This window comes from Bombus fervidus, chromosome 10 (genome assembly GCF_041682495.2).
Source record: "Bombus fervidus isolate BK054 chromosome 10, iyBomFerv1, whole genome shotgun sequence".
Lineage (NCBI taxonomy): Eukaryota > Metazoa > Arthropoda > Insecta > Hymenoptera > Apidae > Bombus > Bombus fervidus.
The window spans coordinates 4,835,953-4,862,563 of record NC_091526.1 but is presented as its reverse complement, the minus strand read 5'-3'; the positions used below and the strand labels follow the sequence as shown (position 1 = coordinate 4,862,563).

General features: G+C 38.7%; 1 long non-coding RNA gene across 1 annotated transcript; it reads right to left on the bottom strand.

Annotated features, from left to right (window-relative positions):
* Positions 1 to 17,592: 17,592 nt before the first annotated feature.
* Positions 17,593 to 23,354, bottom strand: LOC139991357 (uncharacterized). The gene is made up of 3 exons (XR_011800805.1): positions 22,642 to 23,354; positions 22,233 to 22,560; positions 17,593 to 22,131 (listed from the first exon to the last, which is right to left on the bottom strand). It is a non-coding gene; the product is annotated as an uncharacterized lncRNA (long non-coding RNA).
* Between the last annotated feature and the right edge of the window lie 3,257 nt (positions 23,355 to 26,611).

Below are 26,611 nucleotides of genomic sequence, written 5' to 3'. Positions count from 1 at the left end.
TTACTATGACGATGGCGTTGACATGTTTATGGGCACATGTTAGAGATTTTGGTAGTCTTATTTGGTAATAATCTGTTGTTCTTTCTGTTCTTATTTCGTTCTTGGAACAGTGGTGGGAAGATTTAGCTGCTATTACAAGGGAAGTTGGGAAGGGAAGCTTAGATTACTATTAGAATGAACGTCTAGACTGCGAAATTATCTCCTGCAGTGAATTTTAATACTCCTGTATTTCACAAAAAAAAAAAGATCGTTCATGCTTCAACGATTGTCTATAAACTTCCAAAGTGTGCTCGATTATTATAAATATTAATCAACGAAGATTAAAAAGGACATTACAAATGTAATGGAATTTTTATTACACAAAGTAGTTTTAATAATATCAAAGTTAACATTTTCGCTGCTACTGATTCATATAAAAGTTATAGCGATAGCAATCAAACGTTGAAAATTTGGATTTAATTATATACTTCTTTATATATTTTAAGAATATCATTCCTATAGTTTCATAATAAATTATAATATTTTTATTTATTTTTATTCCCTGTCGTAGTATATTTCCAACTGTTGAGTAAATATAACGAATTTTTTATAATAATAAATGCAAAATGCTTTTTGTTTCATGAAAAATATCAGCAGACTGACTTACGCTTTTGTGAGTCTCGGGCGTCCATATTTTACGCCGCATCGATCGTCTAAGAATAAGTAACACTACTGATGCAATTTTTAGATCTTTGTGTCTATGCATTTCAACAAAAGACAAACTTAAAAGGACTAGAAACTAAAGTAAACAAAAAACTTAGAAACAAAAACACAATAGACAGAACATCTTAACAAACATTATTGTTTAAAATAATGCTAATTACATTCCACGAAAAAGTATATATCGTGTAATTTCAAAAGTGAAGTAGCTACATTTTTCAACGTGTTATACGTTAAGTAATTCTGAGAATCAGCACTTTCGAACATACGAGCGTGAAGTATCGGTTCTCTCGCAAGCTTCTTCTTTCTCTCTTCTTATTACCCAAACTTCACCGGCAAAAAGTATTCCATATCTCATCATCCACATACACGTTGCAACATTTCTGTGTGAAGTCGAAGCAACGCAGGCCAAAGTTCGACTTTATACGTTCTCTTCGCGATTGCGAAGACCGAACGAAAATGTCGTAATTTTGCTTTCGACTCTGTTTCACCCTGTGCACCGCGCCGCGAAGATTGGGGTTCGGGCGAACCAAAGCGGCTGACCTAATTTACATACATATAAAGCGCATTCGATGTGTTTTAGGGGCCGTAAATCGACGCAGCTACGCGAATCGTTAAACCCTTCCTTGCCGCAACACCCCGGCAATGCGTGTACGACAGAGCTCATGGACGTTGTATGGATGGATATAACGCACGCGCGAATACATATTCAGGCACTTTGTCTTCTTCTGGTCGTTTCGTGCTCCTTCGACCAGTTTAGCTTCTCTATACGCGCCACTATGCTGTCATGTCAGTTTAAATAGATACAATGTGAGCATAGAGAGAAGCTTCGAATTCTGTAGTTACTTGATTCGAATTTCAATTATCTGATCTCTCGTCTTTTGAGATATTTTCTTTTTCCGTTTAGTAAATTAAACGAATCTCTGATACTCGCTATTGTAATACTGCAGCAAGTATAAAATATTGAAATATTATATAACACTTATTAAAGAATTGAAGCTAAAGAATTTGTTTGGAAGAAATATATTGAAATATTGTATATAGTTTGTATTTATATTAATTTTGTAAAATTGGTGCTAAAAAAGTTACTCGATTAGAATAAATATTCTACTAACAGAGTGTTTTATCTACGTTTAATTTCAAGTTACGTGAAGTCGCCTTAGTTGGACGGTTCGATGCAAAAATTATATAAGCGCATTTTTTTCCAAAAACGACAAAAATATGTATCTATCTAACTTATCTCAACAACGTTTCTCCATGATGGTACTATTATAGTTACATTTAATGTTTCCATACTTGGAACATTACGAATTGTTCTATTAAAATCTAACTTTATCTACAATTTTCTTAAGCTAAATTTTGTTGTAACCCCAATTATGCAAATCTTTTTGAATCACATACAGAATCAATTTACTGTGAGAAAGAACATGGCGACAACGAAGAGGAAGAAGTAATTTAAACGAACTGATTGCTCGATAGATTCAGAATCACTAATTTTTAAAGAGCTATTAGATCTCGTAAGATTTTCAAGCTTTTAACGAATTTCTGATTTTCAATAATTATCGAAGCAAAGTGAGATTACACACTTGAGAAATTAAAAGTATTCAATAGCTATTACTAATTACATCTAACGCACAATCCTTTAAGCACTTCTTATCTTAAATTATCCAAACCAAACCCAAATGTCCGGAGAAATAGTACACCGGACACTGACAACATTTGAATGCATTCAGAGGAATCTTTACGATTCCTATTTGCAAGCTCCTTAAGTTAAGCTCCTTAAGCAAGTAACTTAATAACCGTTTAAAATCTCCTTATCACGGATCATTCTAACTAACTCCAAAAATCTGAAAAAATCACACGTTGAATGCTAGAAAGGATGTTTAAGGGTACCAAAGGAATCCTCGCGATTTTCGTTTGTAAGCCCCAGATACTTATCTTTTGTACGTACGAAGACGATAAAGTAGAAGGTAGAAGAAGATCCCCCACCCATCATCCTACTGTTCACGATCATAAAGTCACCGCGAACAATATCTTCCGCCGAATCCTCGCTCTTGCCCTTCGCGTTACGCTCTACGCCGGCACATTCGCGATTTTTCTAATTATAGGTAATTAATTTTTACGAGTGCACCGTAAAGCACGGGCAGACAGGTGTTCCTCGAGGGCGCAGTAGGGACACAGAAACGGCGTTTCGAACGCGAGGGACTTCTTGGTTGGGCCGAGAGAGAAGGTAGTCGCTCGTATTGCTGGTCGTTTTTGGTAGTGGTAACAATGATTGTAGCGTCGGTGTCGGTGGTGGTGCCGATAAAGTTAAAGCCACTGGCGAACGATGCAGGGGCCGCGTAATGACAACGCAGCGCGTCGTAAACGCGTTTATGTCCAGAGTTGCATTATAGTAATATCTGCCAGCACCCAGGAGGATGTTCACTGGTGCCTTCTCCGACGTTACCATCAGCTAACTCTCAGTACATCGAGTGGCCCCTTGTTTTCTTTCCCTCTGACGTCTATTTCTGGCCATCATTCTGTCACTCTCAGAGACTTCGATGACCGATCTCGCTGCCGCCTTTCTTTTCGCTTCTTCCTCTTCCGGATGCATCGATGAGACTCCTTAACACTCTTCGTTGTTTTCGCACGTCACATTCATATAGAAAATATATCTCTTAAATCTTTGTGGAGAATTTTCTGGAATCTTTACGCAGAATTTTCTTCGTCATTTTTCTTTGCGGAAGATGGGAGTTTTGTTCGATTTTACATAATTCGAATCGTATAATTGTAATTCATAATGAGCTATTTTGTCATTGAAGGGAGGTAAATACATACTAAATTTGGTTTTATACGACGAATAATTTCTTTAATTATATACAGAACGTTTGCTATCTTCAGCAAGTAAGAATTTTTAAGAGAGGTTGAATTATGAAAATTATAGCTCATTTTACTTGAGCTGATATAGATTATAGTTTAACAGTATCCAGACACTTGATTACATGTTAGAGAGTATTACGACACGCTTTATTTTATCATCGTAATTTTTATCTTGGTATAAAGTTGCCGTGATAAATAAAATCTCAATATAATGAAAAGACATGTTTAAGTAAAAGACATACGTAAATTTGCAAATTCTTTTGTAGAAGTTAAAAAGATAAAATTTCTGTATATCTGTATTTCTGTATAAAATCGTTCCTATCGTTCATGAATAATAAAATAATGCTCAGAGCATACTGCTTTTTCATATTTATGATAACCTATCAAAATGACAAGAAGCAACGAATAAGGATTAATAAAATCTTCCTCCTTCTTTCCTTCAACACCACTTCACACAATTGAAAACCATAGAAAAATATAATAAGTCCATTTTTTGCTGATCTTTTAACATTTATATCTTTGGAAGTCTCAAAGGAAGTATTTCAACATAACACAGTTGTTTTTAAGAAACAGTTTATTATAATACTTAGTTCCGAAAATCAAATAAAAAATAATATTCATATGCAGTCATTGGTGGATCGAGTACACGGACTTTTACATTGAATTTAAAACTTATAGACAAACGACTGTAAAAGACAAGAAATGTAACAATGTTTTTCACTTGTGACTTTTATATTCCTTATCACTAGACTGTAGATCGTTATGTGTTTATGAAAAATTTAAAGATACAAGAATGCACGAAATACATGTAATACGTAAAAACATATAAAATATCCAAAGTATGGTACTCGTTATAATCTTCAATCGATCAAATAATTCTCCACCTAGATTCCATTTCATGAATCATCTCCGTAAGATTAGGACTATGAGCTTACATAAGTATTCGTGGTCTATTTATCACTTCCTATCCACTTCCACTCGTATAATACCGATATCAATCCATCCTTACCATCGTCCCCAGAATCGTGGCACGTTAACACCGACATCGCCACCCAATTCCCGGAGCAGACTCCGCAAAAGTAGTCCCGCCTCTTTCAGAGGCTTCCGTTGGGAAAACCACGCCATTTCAACCTCGACGAGTTACAGATTTCCCGGAGAAATCAAATCGCGGGGCGTAGACGAAGAGGGAGAGACATTTGGAAAGGGAAGAACGGCGTAAGGGCGATGTACCGAGAGGGCTATGGCGAGGGGGGTGGCGGAGGAGGCGAGAGGACCAACGACGAGATGGCAGAGTTGTAAAGTCCTGCGCGTGACATCGGGTTATGTTATGTTCTCTGGCCGTGTGTTGGCGATCCCACGAACACTGGCCTGTTCGACTCGTGCTTGCTTTGTACGTATGTACCGTGTACACTGTTAGGTGGCACGCGGTATTGCTCATACACTGCGTTTATGGCGCATAACCGGGGCGACCGCTCGCACAGATTATTTTGGCTTGATCAATTTGATAACTTCGCACGGTTATGTTCCCGCCTTGCTGATTACGCGCACACCAGCTCGAAGAGTTAATCTTTATCGTGACCCCTTACAGCCGATCGGCTCGCAGTTTGCATCTATTACGCGTAGGCCTGCGTTGAAATTACCGAGCGGAGAACATATCCCAGTTTTAGAAAAGTGTCACTTCATATTTTCTACCAAGTAGTTACTGTTCAAGAACCTCTTCGATTTCTATATTCTTACTTGAGAAAGGTTGAAGCGAGGGGATGTTTAGACGATAAACACGATGGGAAGAAATATGGTGACGTTTCTAGAGACCGCCTTTGATTAACGTTTTCGAGGGAAGGATGGGGAGATGTTATTAATAAATTATAATTAGTATGCGTCGGGCACTGGATTGGGTAATCGGCGACTCGAGGAAATTGCGCATGAATTAGCATGAAATTATGTTTACTGATAAGTTTGGTTTTTGAAACTTTCAAGGCAAACTGATAAATTGATTAGTGTTCATTTACACACAGATTATTCTTCTATATGACTAACTATATTACTTAGTAAACTTAGTTCTTAGAATAAAACGAATTTTCGATATAATGTTTGTAGTGTCATCCATTTTCTCTGCCTTTCGATTTATAAAGTCGATCGATAGATTTTTATCAAATCAATCATATAATACATGTAATTGCAATTTTTACTGATTGTGACTTTAATTCCTTGATTACTAAGAATAAGTACATTATGAAACAATAAAGTAGTATTCTCGAACAGATCTTATTATACACAATTTCACTCAGTAAAGTTTTAATTGTTTGAATTAGCAGAAATTTTGTCAATTATGGATTTAATGCTTCGAATATTAAAGCCCAGCTTGCAGCTTTATAGAAATCAGCACCTTTAATTTCTCCCAAATGTGACTTCGATTCCTTGAGCATTACTCTGTGTAAAATAACACCCTTGGATAAATTACCACTACAATTTTTCCTAATTGCGATTATAATTCCTGAAAAATTACACGGCAAAGTGGTACCCTTGTGTAAATTATCACCCTAAAATTCTTCTTAATCGCGAGTTGATTCCTTGAATACAGCGATACGAAATGACAGCCTCGTGCGACTTATCGCGCCACAATTTCTCCTAACTGTGGCTTTAGTCCCAAACTACAAAACGACACATTTTTTACAATAATCAGAAATCGTACGTCACATCGTACAAGCGCGACCGAGATATTAGTGAAAATTTCGGTCAGCAGGTGTACGCTGATCCCTTCCGGGTGTCCTAAAGGATTCCTGCACCTTGCGCGACCTTAATTGAGCTATAACCACGTAGGTATGTATTCGTGCACTTTTTGTGCTGATCGATATCGACGTAGCTGTCCTTCGTGAGCGGCTTCCGATCCAGGCAAAAAGGAACGAACCTTTTATGAACGTATAAATTCACGTGACGCGTGTTTTAATACAGATTCTTCGGCAAATTGATACTTAACTACAACGTTTCGTTTTACCGTCTTCGTAAACAGACAAGTATCGGGTCTACAGGCACAATAACTATACGTGATAATGTACCGTAGCAAGGAAATAACGTGAAACAAACTGTGTGCCGATCGAAGAATTAACGAGCCTCGTCAGTCTCTCCGAGTAATTAGGACCAGCTACTCCAATGACTTTATTACCCGGTTCCAACATCGAATCTTGAAATATTACCTTTCGCGCATGCAATTACCGCTACTGATCAACTTCCACGTGATTACGATATAATTTGCTGAGAAAGAACTGCACCGTTGATTACACGCTGTATTAACTCAATAAAAATCTTTATAAAAATAAAAATATTCGAACGACTTCATTCGTTCTCAAAATTATCTGTAATTTCGTCCAATAATCGACGAACACGCTGCTCTCTTATTCTTAGAACATTTCTACGAATTGCTCATTACAGGCAAACTGTTTGTTAATTTGTCACGCAACGGCATTCTGATACCACAATGGAATGCTTTATTTAAGTGTACTTAATCTATCGATAAATCAATTTTTCGTACAAATTTCTGTGTTCCCTTAAATTACCCTTAAAATAGTTTTTGAAGTATTAAATTGACACATCTAAGTAAAACAAGATGCGACAATTTGCTATGCAAACGTGCACCTGATGGAACCCTATTAGTATATTCATCGAAAAATTAGTTTTCGAACAACTTCCATAGATTCTCTGCAATTCCATACAGTAATTTCTTATTTTCCACGAACACAAAGATCGTAAGTACCTAACTCGATTTCTACCAATTACTTATCCAAGTCAACCAATAAGATATGGTCCGATAATTTGGAGCAATTTTGCGTCAATGTTGGTACGCTTCAGGTATGTTAAATCCGTCGATAAGTCAACTTTTCGAACAACTTCCTTCGTTGTCTAAATTCTCTGCAATTTCGTCCAATAATTCTTTACCCTCGACGAACACAAAATTTCTCAAGTAACGAAATTTCTACGAATTACTTATCCGGGCAAAATGTGGCCCGTTAATTTGCAACACGGATACGCCAAGACATCAATGTTGAAACCCTTTAGGTGTGCATAATCGCGGTTCGAGGCTGACTTGCGCGTAATTTCAGGAAAGTTTCGACAGGCGTGTAGGTCCTGCAGGACAGTAAAGTTAAGAGGGGCCGCGCGAATGAGGGACGTAGCGGGATAATTATGCGCACTGCCTCGTTTCGGAAGGCCGTTCCAGCCTTTTTTACGAGGGATGAAGTCGAGGCCCTACGAGGTCATAATTTAGCCACGAATACGTACTATCCGTTACGACCTGATGGCTCTCAAGATGCAGTACCTTTAACCTCTTCGCAAGCAGACAGTCATGTCAGAGGAGGGGTAAGAAAAGATATTGGCATAAATTAGGCTAACTGCACGGTTTACTTCTTCCGGGAAGTTGGCATATAAGCGCAAACGTTTAGTCCGTTGCATTTTTCATGCACGCTGCGCCGCCATGGAGGTTCCAAGGGCATAATTTTCTATCGCGATACATAATTGTCGGTCTCCTCTCGAATAAATTATCGCTTTTTAAGATTTCTAAGAGCCTGTAACAAAATTCTAACCTGAGAATGAAACGGAGAGAGGGGAAGACCTGTGGACAGAAATGCAGACTGAGGGAAGGACGCCTGCAGTGGTTTCGTACATTGTAAATTTCTTTGTACTTCCTGACGCTTTTCATGGGCATACTAGAGACCCTTTGACGTTAAACGTTACTAAAATGTTTTCTTTTTCTTTTGTGGATTTTCTTCATATTTCTTGCAATTGCCATTGTTTCCTAAGTTTCGATCAAAAAAATATAATTTAGGTCAGCGAAGTTATCTAAATTGAAGCGGGTTGAAACTACTTTATCGGTGATAACTTGCTTTACTTATGGCTTGAGAGATTGTTTCAAGTTGCAAGTGAAATTGAGAACAGTAATTCCTAGGTAACGTCATGCCATTTCTAATTTTGTGTTTGCTTATGTTGGTTTTCTAAATCAAGTCAATTAAGTGTACATTAAATGTCATGCAAGTGTTATTATAAGTAGATATCCATCTTGAACTTAAGTTCATATGACTTCAGAAAAGACAACGAATAACCGAATGAAATATAACTTGCTACTTCATCAAGTTTTCATCCGTTTCCAAAATGTGTAAGGTTTCCTCTGTAATGAAAAATAAAAGTAACGGAAATCTCTTCTCAAGCTTCTATTATTAGGCCATGAATTTTTCATGAAACCAGTTTCATGATCTTATCATCCAGGTGGAAATGATTAATCAATTCTATTGGATAATAACTACGATTACACTTTCTTGCCGTCATTCCTGAATAACGAATGCTTCAGTCGATACATTCATTCTAACAATCGAAGATCCCCCAGCGGAATACCTTTTCCAGAATCGTTTCCGAAACGTGTACACGTCCGGTGGACATTTACAGGCAGTCGGAGCGGTCGAAAACGATTATGATCCAAGGATAACGATCCGGTTGCACACACGCAGGGGAAAAAATGCCAGCACGGTGACTTACGCGCAAATGGATGGCGAAGAAAAATGGTTCGGACCATGTTTCATCTGGCGCACACGTTTATCGTCCGCGCACTGTAAAATTTACACCGTCTCACTTCCGAAACGAGTGGCCCGGCAGTTGCATAAACGGGTGCAACATTTTATTTTACATCTCTCCCCCCTCTTCGCTTCGAGCAATAGTAAAATATTAGTTATGACTGATTTTGCGAGCACCTAATAAAATTCTTCGTAAAAATAAAATCACCATTGTCTATCGTTCTTGCAAAACAAACCGCTTTCTATCGTGCACGCGTGCGCGTTGAAGAGAGACGCAACCATCGGTTTGCAGTTAATAAATTTTTCCTCTGTGATTCCTAGCCGTTCCACGGAAATTTGTTGGACACGATGTATCGACGAAACGCAGTTACCCTGTCTAAAGCTAATGTTACGAATGAGACTCGTATAAAACCGTATAAACGAGCTAGATCAGACTGATCGTTCGATCTTCGTGGTATCACTGTCGCCGCTGGTTTCTATAAATTTTGATCGCTGGTTAAGTTTCGTTGAGTTATCGGAGTAGGCTACATATGCGTAATACAAGTTTTTAAATTCCATCGCAGCTGTTGTTACATCGAAAACTGGCTTGACTTGTAGGTGAGACTTCAGAATAAAATCTATCTTGCTCGAAGAAGTTATCGAGAGCATATTGTGTTTTGGAAATTAAATTTCATTTTAGTCAAAGGTATCTTCGTATCTTCCTGTGAACTGTTTGTTAAAATGTAAATTTGTTAAAATGTAACAATTCTTTGATCGTAAAATACGTTAAATTAATTTGAATCAATCCGTCGATGAAGAACGAATGTTCAGAATAGAAGATACATATTCAAAAAACTTTTTATATTTGTTCTTACTATTATGTTTGGGAGACTATCTAGAAGACCGTCAGCCATTGAAAATGTATGATGATATGTATGAAATGTATGCGAGTACCACAAAAGATTTCCTGACATTATCTCATGGATTTTGGAAACTCTTTATTCTTGAGTAACGGCGATCCCAAACTATTCGAGGCAGAACAGAAGAGTTCAGAGTAAAGAAGTTTGGAACACAAAGCAAAACGATATAAAAGATAATCCATCAGTGAAAGAATTCATTGCTCGTAAGAGCGACAAGTCTTTTCGGTAAATCTACTAAAACGCTTCCTTTTGAATTGAACTTTCTATCTTAACTTTATCTGCTCCTACGAGAGCATAATTCGATAAATCGACAAATAAATATCTATCTTTCTACCTAAAATATCACGCAATATTCTCGCAAGACAAGCATCAAAAAAATCCTCCACAACATTATCCAACAGTTATCATAATGGCCCAGAAAAGACGAAACAGTTCCGAGTAATAAGCTTCTAATTACATCTTCCTCCAATTACGCCCACTTAAGGACGGTTTTCTTAACAACGTGCAATGATTACCGTAAGTAGCGACCATGCTGCACACGTATTAGCCCGAGTACATTGGCATCGTGAACGTTAGATCCAATTCCATCAATTAAATGCAACGCTGATAATTATTCTCGGTCGTCGAAGTCGCTGTGTCGTTGCGTCGACGCGAGACTCGACGCGACGCCATGGCTGGTCTCTGGTCGGGCTGGGTCGTCGGTTGGTGAACGCCGACGGCGACGTAGAGTATTATATGACATTAGTAAACCTTTTCCGTGCCCTATAAAAATATGTTTCGATCCCGGAGGGAGTCACCTACAGCGGGAGTACTACTCGACGTGAACATTTTTTCGAAAACACCGAAACGTGTACGCCCTCGGTGCACCGGTGGCCGCGCCTCCATGACGAGTCGTATTTTTTTCGCGCATTTACGCCCGTTACTCGAACGTATTTATTATTACATCTACCTATATACATGTATATATATTTTTTCTGTTGATTTCTTTTTCGTTCTTTCTCGCGAACCTATCGTTTTAACCGGAACACATCGCGGTGGTACACGAAAAGCGGAGCCTGCGTAGCCCGGTGGAGGTAGAGGGGCGAAAAGGTAGGGTTGGAAAAAAGCACGCGAGCAACATTTTCGGGGGCGCAGCCGGCCTTTCAGTGCCTCCGCTCCGTGGCGGCAGCGGCGGCGGCGGCGGTAACGGTGGCGACGACCTAGGGAAGCATTTCATTGCGTTCGATACGATGGTAAAAAACGCCCAGGGATCGGACAGTAAAAAATGTAACTGGTAATTTAGTTAGCCGTTGCGAACTGGACGGACGCTGGACCGCTTGGGTGTTGGTGGACAGTAATAGGGCGTATCTCGTATCTGTCCGGGGGCTTGACGGGTTTTTATGGGTTTGCGATGCGCGGATTCATCATTCGATATATTACCAGGCACCGGCAACCAGGCTACCCTCTGATGTCACCGCGTTAACCTAACGACCCTTCAAGGCGGAATTTTTAGGATTCTATCCAACGATGACAGCCGAGCAGACGGCTTCCGTTGTATCCGCTGGATGTATTGTCGTAAACATCGCGTCGCTTCCAGCCTCCAACGATTTTCGATGATTGATCATCGTTAGATTGGCAATATTTATAGGTACAAAAATTCACAGAATAAGGGTAGGATGGAATAGCAGCCTATGAAATATCAAAATTATAGTACTTGCGTATATAACAATGTAACGAGTTTCTGTGTAGCTTCTGTTCCTTTCTTAGTCGAGTATAATGATCAGATTGACTAATGAAAGTGTTTTACTAATTACGCGACAAGGGAGAAAACTTGGAAATATAATGGTAACTCATTTTTCGTTTTAACTAGATCTACTTTTCTTATTTATACTTTCAAGTAATCTTTTAGCATTAGAGTCGTTAGATTGTTTATTTAAGAACGTAGATTAAGATTATTCGCTCAAACCGCAGGTTTGAACTTGTTGTTAGGTTAACAAAATGGTATTCCACGATCGTTTAAAGTTTACATCAACTGTTTTTAACGATTGGAGATGCAATTCTTCACTATTATGAGGTGTAATATCGCAGAGTTGACTATTATTAGAATCAATTTCTTCATTTCCAAAGGTTTCCTTCGGTTCCATGAAAGATTCTCTTTCAATGCCAATGAAATTTGATGGAATATTGTTAAATTCTACGTTCAATTTCTAAATGTCGTCGGAATCCAATCATGGACTGTCGAAAAGCGGAGGTCGAAGGCAATTTTTTTTATCGCGTAGAAAGCGTCAGTTCCATCAGTTTGTAGAAAAATAGATTTTCCTTGATTCACACCAGTTTTTTGGGACACCCCTAACTAATAACAAAAACCTAGGAGAATCCACTGGACACCAAACAGATTTTTGACAAATTTATCACGTGGCAACCAGTTAAAATTTGCTAGTGTCTTTCCGAAACAAGCATGGAACCAATTGGGGTAACAACGGATACTAATCCACACAACGTCTATTCTCTCCCGATGTGCTCAGAATCTGCTGCTAACGATTAGCCCAACGCAGATACGTGTTTTCGTCAAGTACGATAGAACAAAAAAAAAAAACATAAAAAAAATATTTGATCAGCCCTGTGCGCTCACTCGGGGAGAGGCTCTCGATATCCAATTCAGTTGATATTCAAGTGGTGCGCGCGCGTGTTTCTACATTTTGATTTCTATGTAACAGCCGCCGGTACGCGACGGCCCTGTGCTCGTGTATTTGCTGTCTGGAAAGACAACAAATATTGTTTCGAAATCGTTTATTCCCATCAGCAGGAATTCCATCCGCGGCAATCGTGCTACCAGGATGCGAAAATACATCGAAGAACTAAATCGACGCTGGGAAAAATGAGAAAGACAGAAGATAAGGAAGAAGAAGGCAAAGAGGTACAGTTAATCTTCGAACGACGAAGCAAATGATTCCTCGAGTCTAGTAATTAGAAAATATGGAAAATATATTGTTCCCCTTGTGTTACAAATTTTTTAAATAATTACTTATCATTTCTTATGTTCTTAAGTTTGTTACGTGATTTTAATTTAACGAAAATGTTGTGAAAAAGAAAATTATAAATAAATGATTGCGTTTCCACATAATTTGATTAAACTCTAAATTGATAAAGATCTTTAAATTTTCTTAGTACATGTGCATTTGATTACAACTATATAGACGATGGAACAGCAACGATATAGATACTGCCATCGATATTATCCAAGTTATAACTAAGATACGAATTTATTTAAATATTTATGTATAAAAGAACTTTGATTCTTTACTAACTTGATTAAATGAATTCCTTATATTAAATCGATTCATTTCAGATAGTGGATATCATATTACCACGAATTATTTGAAAGTGTAAACGTCCAATAAATTCTAATAAATAAAATTCTACTATATAGAACTAACTATATGGAAGATTAAGGAGGAGTGGAAAAAATAAATGTATAATAATGGAATTAATAGCGATCAGAAGACCCATGAAAATGTTCCACATGGCAACCTTTTTCTCGTGGACCGCACACCAGATCGGCTGTTCGGTATCTGCGATTCGCTAATCGTCCCGTGACAAGATAAGCTTCGGCGAGCCGTGCCAAACTTTCCTCGTAACGGGGTGCAAGCAAGGCAGAAGCTTTTCGTTTGCCAACGAGGAGGACCGCGATTGTCAGGAAGAGTCGCATGGAAATCCGATGCGCCGGTGCATCGACGATGCAATTCAGACGGGTGGGTAACCACCCCTTTTTCACCCCCCCACCCTTTCTCTCTGTCCCTCCGTTGGTGGGCGCCTCTTTCGCATCGAGCCTTCCCTTTTCGCCTGCCCTCCCCACACACACATCCACACACACATACTTTTGTCTCTTTCGCTCTTTCTCTCGTCTCTATCCGCGATTGTGTTCCTGCAGCCCACGGTTACGCTCCTCCCTCGCTCTCACCGCTCTCGTTCTATGCCTCTACCTCCGTTCCCTTTCTCCTTCCCCATCTCTTCATTCCGTCCTGTTCCTGCTCTGGCGCTGAAAACGCGCGTATGCTCGGGCGCGCGCGAAAGTGTGCCAAAAACCCTTTTGTAGCGATCGGAAGAATGGGACGCATTGTTTGCTCACTTGTGAATCGGCTCTAATGGCAAAAGTATGTGAAATCATTGTGAATCGAGATTACATACGCGAAAACAACGCGGCCAGGTTCTACGTTCCGCTCTCACCACTGTCTCTACGCGAGCGTACGTGTCTCTACGCGTCCACGTCCACCTACATCGTTGCATACACACGTTGACGACGCCCGCGTGGTGCAACCATCTCTTCACTTCCTTCTCTTTCCCTCCCGATCTCTTTGTCTCTCTTTCTCCCTTCGACGAGAAAATACAGACACGCATACACATACACAGAGGTGGCAGCCTGCCTCTCGTGTCAGTGTACACACAGGTGTGTGTATACATACGCGTGAAACAGCACCGGGTTCACGCATACGCGTGAAAAAAACGCTGGTGCGCGCGAGCGCTTCGTCGAGCTGCCGTACCGGGAGAGGACGTAGATATTTTTTTTACGTGCAACGAGAGAGAGTGCAGGGAGAGACATGCATTCGACTGGCCAGGCTGAGGGGGTGGAGAAGAGGGATCGAGGGGAGGCAGGGGGAACACCGTGGATACTGGTGGAAGGGGGCCAGGCGGGGGGTGGCGTGGGTGGACCACCCTTTGCCGTCGATTTTTCGGGGCTTTTTTTTACGGGCGACGGCCCTCGCTTGCCTGGATGAACGAACACGGGGAGGAACATCAATAATCTACAATCAAACTGCAGATAAAGCTACGATCGCCCTTTTGTGAATGTTTCAATAAGAACCGACGTGACGAACAACTTCCTGCCCGATGGACGCCCTCTTTGGGCTCTCTTATGCAGCTCGCATCCTTCTTCCCATCGCATCAGATGGAACGTAAAACGATATGCATATAGGTTGCTCGTCTCGACGATTTCTCTAGCCCAGTTTTCACCCATCATAAAACAAGCAGGAGAAGCAGAGGATAAACGGAGAGAATCGGGCTGATATTTTCGAGACTGCCCTCCCGCAGGCGTTGGATAATCGTCGCTATTCGTTACAGTAAAGGGCCAGAAGGAGAGAAAGAGGAGGGTAGAAAAAAAGCAACAAAAGAAAGAAGCACAGGCATCCAATAGTTATGAAGCGCGACTTTAAAAATGGAGGAAGGTACCGGGCAGCGTGACAGAGTGCATTATTTATTATTTAACCGCGTTGCAAAGTAAATTTGGATGAACGATGCACCACAGCTTTTTACGACGAATCTTCACCCTCTGACCAGCGGTCCGCCCGCGCGGAGTTACCAGTTACCGGCATGAAATAATTACACGGGACAATTAGTAATGGTCCGACAATTTTTACAACCGAACTGGGAACGCGGACGCTTTCCGGATAAATCTTCTTGAACGTTCTGCCGCTTAAAACTGATTGAACGTGTTCCTTTTTTTCCTCTCTCCACTTTTTTGTTTTTTGTTTTTGCACGAGATGAAAATGGGTCCATAGTATTGTACTCGCCCGTGTTTTCCGCTTAGAATTTTCTTTGCGTTTTAACGACCATTTTGGTTGAGCGTTTGGCAGATAGTTTATAATTTAACGTATTCTATGTTTGTACATTCAAGTATAACCTATAGAAGGATTCTGTCCTTTTGTAGATTTTTAATCTTTGAGTTTGAAGTAACTCTTAGGAACTTTCTCTCTGAAGAATTATCGCGTGCACAAGTTTGTAAGTATTATAATGTCGTAGCTTGTTATAGTATTTCAAACATCATTTTGAATGTTGATCGTCATTATGTGATACATTTTAATGTAAGAAATATAAGACGAAATAAAAACTTCACTTGAGAATACGAGGAGATTAAATCATAATAATTGTATGTTGTGTAAGAAAAGTTGAGGAAAATTTTCAGTATGAGAAAATTTACTTGAATTTAGTTGAAAGATTTCACTTGAAGATTCTGGTCTGTATTTACCTCGTTTTCAATGCGTTAGTCTATTAAAAATTAATTAGTAATATAATACGCAAGTTAGGTACAGAAACATTTATCAAGGTGCAAAAAATGAATTGAAATAATAGATATTAAAATAAGAGATTTTTTTATATAAAAAGAGACATTAGAAAATCGGATTTAAAAAACAAAAATTTCATGGCTTGACAAAAATAGTTTATCATACTATGTTACAAGTATATCAACTTTCTCAAACGAAACTGCAGAATCTAACTGAGAAAAAGTAATGTCAAAAAAAGAAAATACTGTACAAATTCTTGGATTTCTTTTTCATAATTACGATATAAGAAACTGAATTCAGTAATATAATCTGATTAAAAAAATAAACTGTTTCATTAATGCAACGCTGATTTTTAATAAGTTAAGAGAAACTTGGTGTTTTAACGCGCTGATCATTCTAATTTATCATGTTCCAATCTCGAAGAAAAGACTTGCTCGTTAATTCTGGCTTTGAAATCAATGCAGTCGGATAATTAGCCAACTCCGTGGGTGTAGCTGATAAGATTCCAATGTTCTTCTCATTACAGTTTCGCGTTCGGCTGCGTACATGGCAAATCCGCTTGCCAGCCAATTGCCACCTTAATGCGAACCTTCTTATTGCGAATTCGTGATGTTCAGCCTGGATCGCTTGTAATCGCGCGAACAGCCTTAATGGAAACACGGTCGACTTTGTAGCACGGGTCATTTAATTCGCAATGATGCGAGGAGCGAAATGACCGTGCGAAACCTTCAGTTTCGTCACTTCAACCGAGTCTTACTTCTTGCGTGTTTGCTTATCGTATATCTCTATCACGCGTATAATTGTGGTATATCAGCGCGCTTTTAAACGTTGATTTTGTAATGCAAGTGTTTCCCTTTTCATAGGAATAATAAGGAGATAGAAGAGTTTTCGCGTAAGCAGTTACAGAAATACAGTGTTGTTTAAATAAAAGAGCAGGTTACTTTGGACCATTTATAATACTTTGCAATATTACACAATGGAAGTGGAAGGAAAACACGAGAAGATCACTTAGAAAGATTCTTATCGTGAAATTAAATGTCTTTTGAAATATCTTACATTTAAAACAGTGAACAGTGTTTAAATTGAAGGAAATAATCAACTTTGTGGCGCTTCTCTTGATCTTCAACTTTCTTGGTGTTTTAAATTAATTTATTCATACTTTATAAGTTACTTTCAAAAGCAATTTGATAGTTTATTTATTTTCACATTTTCGTTATCAACGACTTATATATTTTTTTTATTAAACATTAAAATATTTGTATCAAATTACGTTAGAATATTAAAAAAATAATATGTTTTAGACAAAAAAAAGAGAAAAAAATTGTAAAATATCGAGTTTGATTGACATTGGATTGTAATAAAAAGTTAATATTGGTTTCATTAAAATGTCTATGGTCTTGTCAAGCAATTTTTAAACTTGCATTAATACCGTACAAATATAATAGAATAATACTATAATCTTGTATAATGCTATCCAAAAACACTATCATTTCTGAATGGGCGAAGTATCATCCTATAAAGAATATTGCCTTCTTAATTTTTTATTTGTTCCATTCAATAATTTATCCTTTCTTTGAATTTCAACTTATCATAAATGCACTATCATATCAGAATCAATATAATGACATACATAGATATCATCTTGTAAGGACTATTGCCTTCTTTTTGTTATATTTATTTTATTACACGAAAGAAAAGCTGATCCTCTCTTGCAATTTTAAATTTCTCGTAGCATTTTCTTATTCATTTAGTCAAAGTTTTACATAGGTTTTGGTCATAAGATGCTAAGCACGCGTGCAAGTGGAATAATGTAGGTGCAATGAACCGGCATCCGCGCACGTGGAGATGAATCGCCTGAGAATGCAGCTGAAACATTCAAGGAAGAATCCGACTGCACGCTGCGACATTAAGTGCAAGAATATCACTACTAAAATCGGTCGTAAAGTAGATATACCGTCCCTGACCATCAAGCTACAGACCGAATTTACATTTCGATATACGACACGATAAAAATGTCACATTTTCTGCCGTTTCGCGGAGCGGCCCGTTGTTCTGCTAAGGTTTCGAGTCACGACCAACTGGAATTCTTGTCGTATATCAGCAAAAACCGTCAGACTTTTTACGATTAGTCGTGATTTCGCGTAATAAGACGATGTCTGTTACAAAGCTGACGTAAAATCTTCCTTTTACCTTTGCGATCCTTTATAGCGTTGATGGTAGGCTTTAATAATACCTTGAGTCGTCTTTGAAGGAGAACTCAGTTGATAGGATTACTGAATTAATTATTTGGGCTATCCATATTTAATGTTACAGCGGTTGCTATTTCAATATTTAAATTTAAATCTTTAGTACAGAGATTTTACCATTTTCGACTTAAGTTGGTAATAAATGTATAGTTAGGTTCATCGTGCTCTAACCTACAACAATGAAAGATTCTCTTTCCTTGTTCAAATTCAGAGCTTCGATTACATGTTTGAAGAAGAATACTAAAGTCCAAATTATTTCAATTTTCTGTAAAAACTAGTTAAAGAAGCAATTATTACTAATAATAATTACTATTATGCCTGAAGACGGTCCTGTAAATTCCTGCTAGATTTCAATGTGGACTCTGGAGATTTATTTAGAGAAGAGAAGCATAAAAGTTCTTGCTACGAGTTTCAAATTTAAACCTTCGACAACAGACAGATGAAGAAACAACTATGCTCTTATCTTCAAGAAAGAAATACTCGCTTCGATAACGAAACAACTAAAAGAAACTAGCAACGTCTCTTATCTAAAGAAAAGTCATCTCTACCAACCTCTTTTACATAACAATCAAGCGATTCTTTAGAAAAAAACAAAAAGCTATTCATCTAAACAAAAGCTATTTATCTAAAGAAAGCAACTGAAACCTAGCCCGAGAAATGCTGGTAACACCTCCTACCCCAAACCCTGCCCGACAGCCCCTTTTATATTTCAATCGGGAGAACCTTTGGAAACGATCTTGTACAGCAAGGTCAAAGGTAAGCAAAGGATCAGGGCGAATCTTTCCGATGCATTTAACGACAGAGAGGACACAGACGGCATTTAAACGACACGCGTCTTCTCCGGGAAAGGACGCTGACAGCGGGCCAATACACCGGGGCGCGCGGCTTTCCCTTTGTTCTCCGCGGCGCGAATCGGAATTTGCACAGCGCCGCGGTGCAATCTCGAAAGTTCCAGATCCTTTTACCCTTCCCTGCCCTGTGTTGTTGCCCCCTTTTAAGCTCAGGGTTCGCGTCCGTTTCGCCGCCCTTCGGCGGGTCGAGCTCTTTGCAAATAATGTATAGGAATTGCGAAGCTCATCTACATAAGTAATACCGCGTTAAGGAAAGCACCAAAGGCGTCTCGGTGCGCGGTGATGGCGAGTCGGCGCGGATGCTGGATGGAAACGAAGAAGAACAGGAGGAAGAAAGTGGCGCGGCAGAGGGCCAAAGGGTTCCTCTCTCGCATTAATTGTGCCGAGGAGAGATAAGGAACACAATGTTTGTTAACTTCCACGAGATGTATAAGACGACTAAAGCGATCCGCTTTGTGGCGGCTCGTTTTCCTCTGTTGAAATGCGCGCCCACCGGCGGAGGGGGAGGGTGGACGCAGGGGACCAGGAAGGGGAACAAAGAAGAGATTAACGGACGATCGATAATTATTATGCGAATTTCTTGCCCCGATTTCGGGCCGTCCTCCACGCTCTCTTCCTCATTTATCGGCCGTATCGAACTTTAATTGCGAGTCTCGTTGCTTGGTTATTAATCGGGCGAATTCTTTGTCGCTCAGGCGTCCCCCGTGTATCCCAATAATCTTCTTCAATTTTAAGAACGGTGATGCCACGGGGAGACTCGTGTTATAAATTTAAACGTTTGGTTTTATCGTCTGCCATTTCCTTGAAGATGCACGTATTTCGTTATAAAGTTACGTGATCGTATATCTCTATCGTACACTTTTGTAGAAGCGTAATGTATTTATCATGTTGGCTACCACTGTAGTCATTAATGACTCACGTTTTACTAAATTTTTCAAAATTCTTAAAATGAGATAAATTTTATGAATTAAGAAATTTTCAACCGTGAAATGATTCACATAACATTGTTAAAAACAGTATGTGAATACAATATTTTGCTAGGATTAAATGTTGTGGTGTAACGTGCTCCAATCTATCGCAACTCTTTGATGAATTAAACAATACATAAATAACATATTTGTGACAGTTCGAATTTTCATTGTATTTTAATCAGCAAGTTCTGCTTTGTTCCGACGTTTCGTGAATATTCCAGTTCAATTTTTCAGGTCTGCCCTGAAGAACCATAGACGTGTCATCTAATCGTCATGAAAGTTCAAAATCTAAAATACCCATATGTATGGAGTGTATTACAGCGGATTACTACTTTTCTTCGGTATCCTAAATGAAAGGAACTCTGCAATTAATATCTTCCTAGCTTATTACTACGTTTACGAATAAAGACACCAGAAGTATCTCGAACAAAACACCATAGAAAACACCCCTGATGGATATAAAAAAATCACTCTGAACAGAAGGAAGAGGATTCTCTTCGAATCCCTCCCATAGGACACCCGTCACGACTCAATTACCAATTAATCAATTCGCGATTCTTCCTGCGTCCTCTTTATAAAAAGTGAACGAGCTCCCGACACGAGAGGCGCGCTACCTCCATTCGGCGACGAGCCCTCGATTTTCCTACTTCGTGATCACGCGACATCGTCGTCGTCTGGTCGTAAAGTCACGTGAAATTGGCCAGCATTCGAGGGAAAAACTCTTTGTGAAATCGTCACGTCCGTGAATCATCATCCTCCATCTCCTGTCACGCTGTTAACCGAGCGACGATGATGTCTCGTGTTAAGGGGTTGCTAAAGAGAGAAGAGGACAAGAAGAAGGGAAGGGGAAAAGGTGGTGGTACTGTCGAAGGGTGTTGAGAAGCGAGGGGGAAGATTGGATAGAGAAGGAAAGGGAGAGTCCCCCTATTTATATTCTGGCTCACCCTCCTCATCAACGGCGTTCATCTTTCCTATTAAAGTAGTAATTTAGCAGGAAATTAAGCTACGCACTCGCTTCTCGTGGTGTGGCACTTGCTTCATTCTGTGACACCCTCTCTCGCTTTCTACCTCTCGCTCTGTCTCTTGCTGTATCTTACGCTTGCTCGAGATCGATTTTAGTCGATGACAGACACGTTCTCTTTTCAGTTTTACAGTCTGCTTTCTGTCTTCCTCACACGAAGTCCTCCGAAGCTCCTCTTCTTCGTTTATCTACCTGAATCGTTTCTCTCCGCTTTATGACCGAGTCCTGCTTCTCTGTTGTTCCTACTGCTTTCAGGTTATTTAATTCTGTCGGTTTTTGCGATTTTGATCTTGCGAAATTGATGGCATTAAGGTAGATGTAATCTTCTTTTAGTTGTTCATTTTAATAGCTTTGGAGGTATAAGGCTGTATCAAATATTTTTCTTCGTCCCTTGAATCCTTTTCGACTCTTGTTCTTAGATCCTATAGATTATTTAATCTCATCAATTTCTGCACGATTACTCTGCTAAAATTAATTGTATTGCGATTTTCTTTTAGTTATTGATGCGAGACTGATCAATTATAAATCTGGTTATATCCTTCTTTTCCTTCTCCAATCCTTCTTGTCCGCTGTTCGTAAACCTTTCAAATTATTCAATTCCATTAATTTTTACGATTTGAATCTGGCAAAACGAATGATATTAAGGAAGATACAATCTTATTTTATTTGTACATTACACATATTGGTCTTCATAGTATCGAAGGGCGTACCAATAATTAGGAGTCGTTTAATCGTAATATTTTTCACCGTTTTTCATTTGTATTTAACATCTAAGGGGCAATTTGTTATAAATTAATTGCGGCCACACATACACACGCGTATTGTAGTTTCCGTCAGTGAAAGAAATAGCTGGCTATCTGGAGTCACAGTGCCATCGATCACAGCTGTCGAGTTGTACCAGATCACTAGTTACCTACATAATATTCCCCGTAGGCGTGACAATAACAGGTGTTAGCATCCTGTAACGCGTCTCCAGCAACTAAACCCTGCGAACATCGAAGCTGAAACTTTTAAACCGACGCGACAATACGGGTGGCGGACGAGTGTTTCTTGGCTACTGGGGGATCGTGAAATATTTCCCAAATACCTGCATATTGATAGTCTTAAATGCTATTACGATTGATTATATGTCATTAGATGTCCTCCTTTCTATTGTCTTTTATATCATCGAATATCTTTATGTTATAAATAATAACGATTCCGCAGCTGTTATACAATAGTCTCACCTAATGACTTCGCAAAATTCTTATTTAAAATTCAGCCATCTTTCACTTCTAAGATTTCGAACGTCTTATGTTAGAGAAATATTAGATTTAGGTTAGTGCAATTCCGTATTATAATGATTCTATGTAATTTTTATTCAAAATTCATTCATTCCCAATTATCTTAATTTCACTTTCTCAGCTTCGAATTTCCTAAAATAGAAATATTTGGGTTAAATTTGAATTAGATTTAAAACATGTTCGGGCAAGATAATCTATATAACGATTGCTCACAATCTTTTATTCAATGCTCACTGCCTTTGATTACCTTTTCGTTTAGAAACTTCGATCTTCTTAAAATAGAAATATCAAGCTTCGAGTCCACTTGAGTTGAAGTAAATTTGTTCCAAGAAGCGTATTCACCTAAAGCTTTCTCTCAGTAATATTTAGCTGGCTGATTAATATTTTCAGTACTATTCCTTGTTGATGCGTACACAGGGACAACGATCAAACCTTAACGATGGGCAATTGAATCACATTGCAGATATGACAGACGATACACGTTCATATTCTAGATCGAGGTCTCTTAAATCCTTCCCTATGTTTATTAATAGTCGATCGGGAACGATGATAACCGAAGCTGGTGGATAAGAGGTTATCAGACTGCCTCACCAATAAATCAACCGCTACTGGAATATTTATGAATCTAACGTATCGAGACGAGTGTGTACGCCTTCTAGTATTATCCGCAATTAAACTTTGCGTTTTAATCATTTATGTAAAAGTCGGTGATACACCTGTATCGATAATTCGAGTAACAACGGCTGAAGAATCTGTTAAAATCTGAAAATACTCCCCACGAACAATACCAATTCTTTATTATTGAAAACATATCTGCAGATTTCTTTCTCTATTTTTCCTTCTTAACATTATGTACTTTGTCATATTGGTTACCCAATATATTCACTATATTTATTACAGTTGCTAAATATAAAAGTTAATACAATTCAAAAGTTAATGCAATTAAAAATGAATAGCAACAACATTAAAAGGATGTTTTCTCATTTTATAGTTAAAGATCTGACATACTGGAATATCGCAATATTTCATGATTTTATCTTCTTTTATAGCCAAAATGTCAAACGAAAAATTAAACCAAATATGCCACACAACAAAGAATTAAATCAGAGGTCGATCACATTATTACAGAATTTGGTATTGATCGTTCGTTATCGTTGTGGGAATAAACGATGGCTAGCGCACGTTGGCTGACTGTAAAGAATATTTTAATTGCCGCTCGACTCGTGAATTTCGTGCTCATATTCGACGTTCGACTGATTTAAGCCGTACAGCAGAGGGGTTGCTAGCATTCAGTGAGACCAAGAACAAAGAAGCGTGCAGGGACGACAGAGGGAGGGGGTTTGGGTTTGGGAACGGTCGGGTGGATGCACAGGGTGGGTTGATCCTCGTATGAAGGGCTGTCAAAAACCTAATGAGAGGTGTGACTGCACATGTTCACCAGTTTCTCCCGTGATTACTCAGATTTTTCAGAGAAATTAAAATTCAAAGACGTGACTCATCCCGGCGTGCAAATTGAAATATTCTTGGCAACCCGAGAGGAGGGAAGGAGGGGGTAACTTCCACCCCCGTTACCGGGGCTGATTGTTATATCGATATTTCTGGTAGCCGGTGAACCGTTTCATTGGCGAAATAAAATTGTAGAATCGGCCACGATGTGTATTAAAGTTATGGATTATTGAAGACTCAACGGTGTTCCCTGAAAGGAGAAAAAAACTGTATATGTGTATCGACCGAGGCGAAATTCAAAAAATTGTCGAACAGAGTTGCGCGTTCGTCGATTCCAAGAAAAACGTCGATTAATATCAGGGAGTGAGAGAGAGAGGGATACTTGTGATTGTTTTAGCGTTATGAAATTGAACGACGATTTTCAGCAAATTAAACTTCGAAAGGAAATTTTATAACCAGCGTGGAATTTTCACGGAAACCCGTGTAACGTTTCATGAGAGCTTAACTACACACGCTCCAAAAACCGACGATTCCTGTGCTTATTGTACAGAATACGGAAAAAATCGTCATAAAAGCGCAGATACTTGCACAATGTCCAGTAATTTCTCATGGAAAAATAAGTCAAAAATTTAAAAAGCAAGCTTGTCAAAATTCTCTGTCTCCTCTATAACTAATTTCGCACTGTGCAAAAAGTGTCCTAACTAGATCTAAGAATGGAAAATAAATTACCCTAACTTTTCCGAAATGATCACCTTACTTCTATTTCCATCCCAATCGTTCCACGATAATATCACTCGCAGGGAATGATATCAGGAAATATTCGAACACGAAACAATTCCGTTTCATATTTTCAAAAACCAATACAGTAGATCTTGTGTAAAAAAAGATTAAATACTGCACAATTTGCAAAGTTGTTAAATTGACAGAAATATATTTTACGTAGGTTTCTAGTAGTACACGTAACAGTATCTAGACCCAAACCTTGATAACTGACCTAAACTGTAGTCTAATCGGATAATGTCTACTGATAAACTAATTAACTAAATTAAAAAGCAAATTTATTCAATGTTTTATGCGAATAAAATATGGGATTACGTAAAAACGGCCAATATCAGTAGTCGGTAAATTATTGTGTAAGAGAGTCGTGGTCTAACACTCGAAAAACCATTTCATAAAAACCATTAAATGCCAGTGAGAAAAGGCGAAACATTCACACGGTGGTGGGTTATGTTGTCCGAGGCCTGTAAATATCGCGTCCGTGGTCGTGAATCCACGAAATCGGCGGACCTATTTTAAATCTCAGCACGCTACGCGCCGTGGGGTGTAGTTAGAAGACACAAGGCGCAAAAGGAGTGGTAGGGAAACACCGTGACTGAAGGGGAGAGGGGTGGTTCACCCCATAAAACAATGCTCCCACATCTGTCAGCCTCTTCTACTTCCTCTCCCCTGTGAGCCGCCCCTTCAAGTCCCTAATTATACCGCCCCTTTCGCCCCCCGCGCGGCAAACGCCGCCATCCTGTGCGTCTGCATTATGCGTCCGGACCACTTGGGCACGCACGGGGCGAAGGGGAGATGCCCTTGTTGAAAACGAGAGCGAACAACGGTCAAGACGGCGAATCTAACCTTTTTTTTCACCATGACATTTCCAAACCAGACCGTCAACCGCTGCGAGAAAGTGGCGAAAAAAAGCGAAAGGGGACTTAGAAGACACCCCTTGAGACGACTGGGCTTCTAGAGGATGGAAGATGCACAAAATTTTAGACAATGCCGAGAAACGAGTAACTAATTCTCTTTTCCCTTTCTTGTCTGCATCAAAAGGTTGCATTAGTAAGTTTTTACCAAATAATCACCTTATTTCCATTTCTATCCCCGATAATTCTACAACAAAATTACTTACAGAGAATTATAACACGGAGCAATTGTAAATAATAGTTTGTAAAATTTCAGTTTATTACTTGGTCCCTCTAGAACAACATATCGTGTAAAAAGAAGTGAAATAATTTGCAGATTTGGTTTTGAGAGGTTGTGTTTCTTCATTTTTCTTTTTTCTTTTTTTTTTTTTTTTCTCAAGGGTTATGTTCTTTCGGAGATGGAAGTTCAATTGGATGTAACTCGATTGTCGCGTGTGACAGATGGTTTGTGATTAAAGTATGGATGTTGGAATTGGGCTTGGAAAAAGGCTGGATTGAATTGGAAGTAAGGCGAAGGTAATTTTTAAAGAGGCTTCTTCTTTCTAGAGGATTTTCTTCTTTCAGTATTAATAATAACACTTTTATCGAAGATTTTTCGAAACGTATGTTTGTGAATGTGATTTTTTAACGAGAGTTTTTTAAGGTTTTTACTGCTACGAAAAATTAACCATAGAATAGATGTATTGTACATACATATATTCGAAATTTCATTTCGTTGATTTCGATAAATGCATATTTGTGATTGTGATTCTTTTAGGAGAGTTGGAGAGCTTTTCTTAGGAGAGTTTAAATGTACATTTGACATATAGCATTGGTTAAAATCAGTTACAGAAAAAGATTGAAAAGTGTAATCGTTAAACCATTTTTTTTGGCAAAAAAGAGTTTTCTATTAAAAGAAAAAAATATTTCTACTAAAAGAGAAAAGGAATTGGAAACGTGACCTGGAAACTGAAAAACGGTTTAACGGTTAAATGAAAAGGTTTAACGAGTCAAAAGAGTAACATTAAAGAAGATTTTTGTTTTAACAATATTCCCAATAGTTCGCC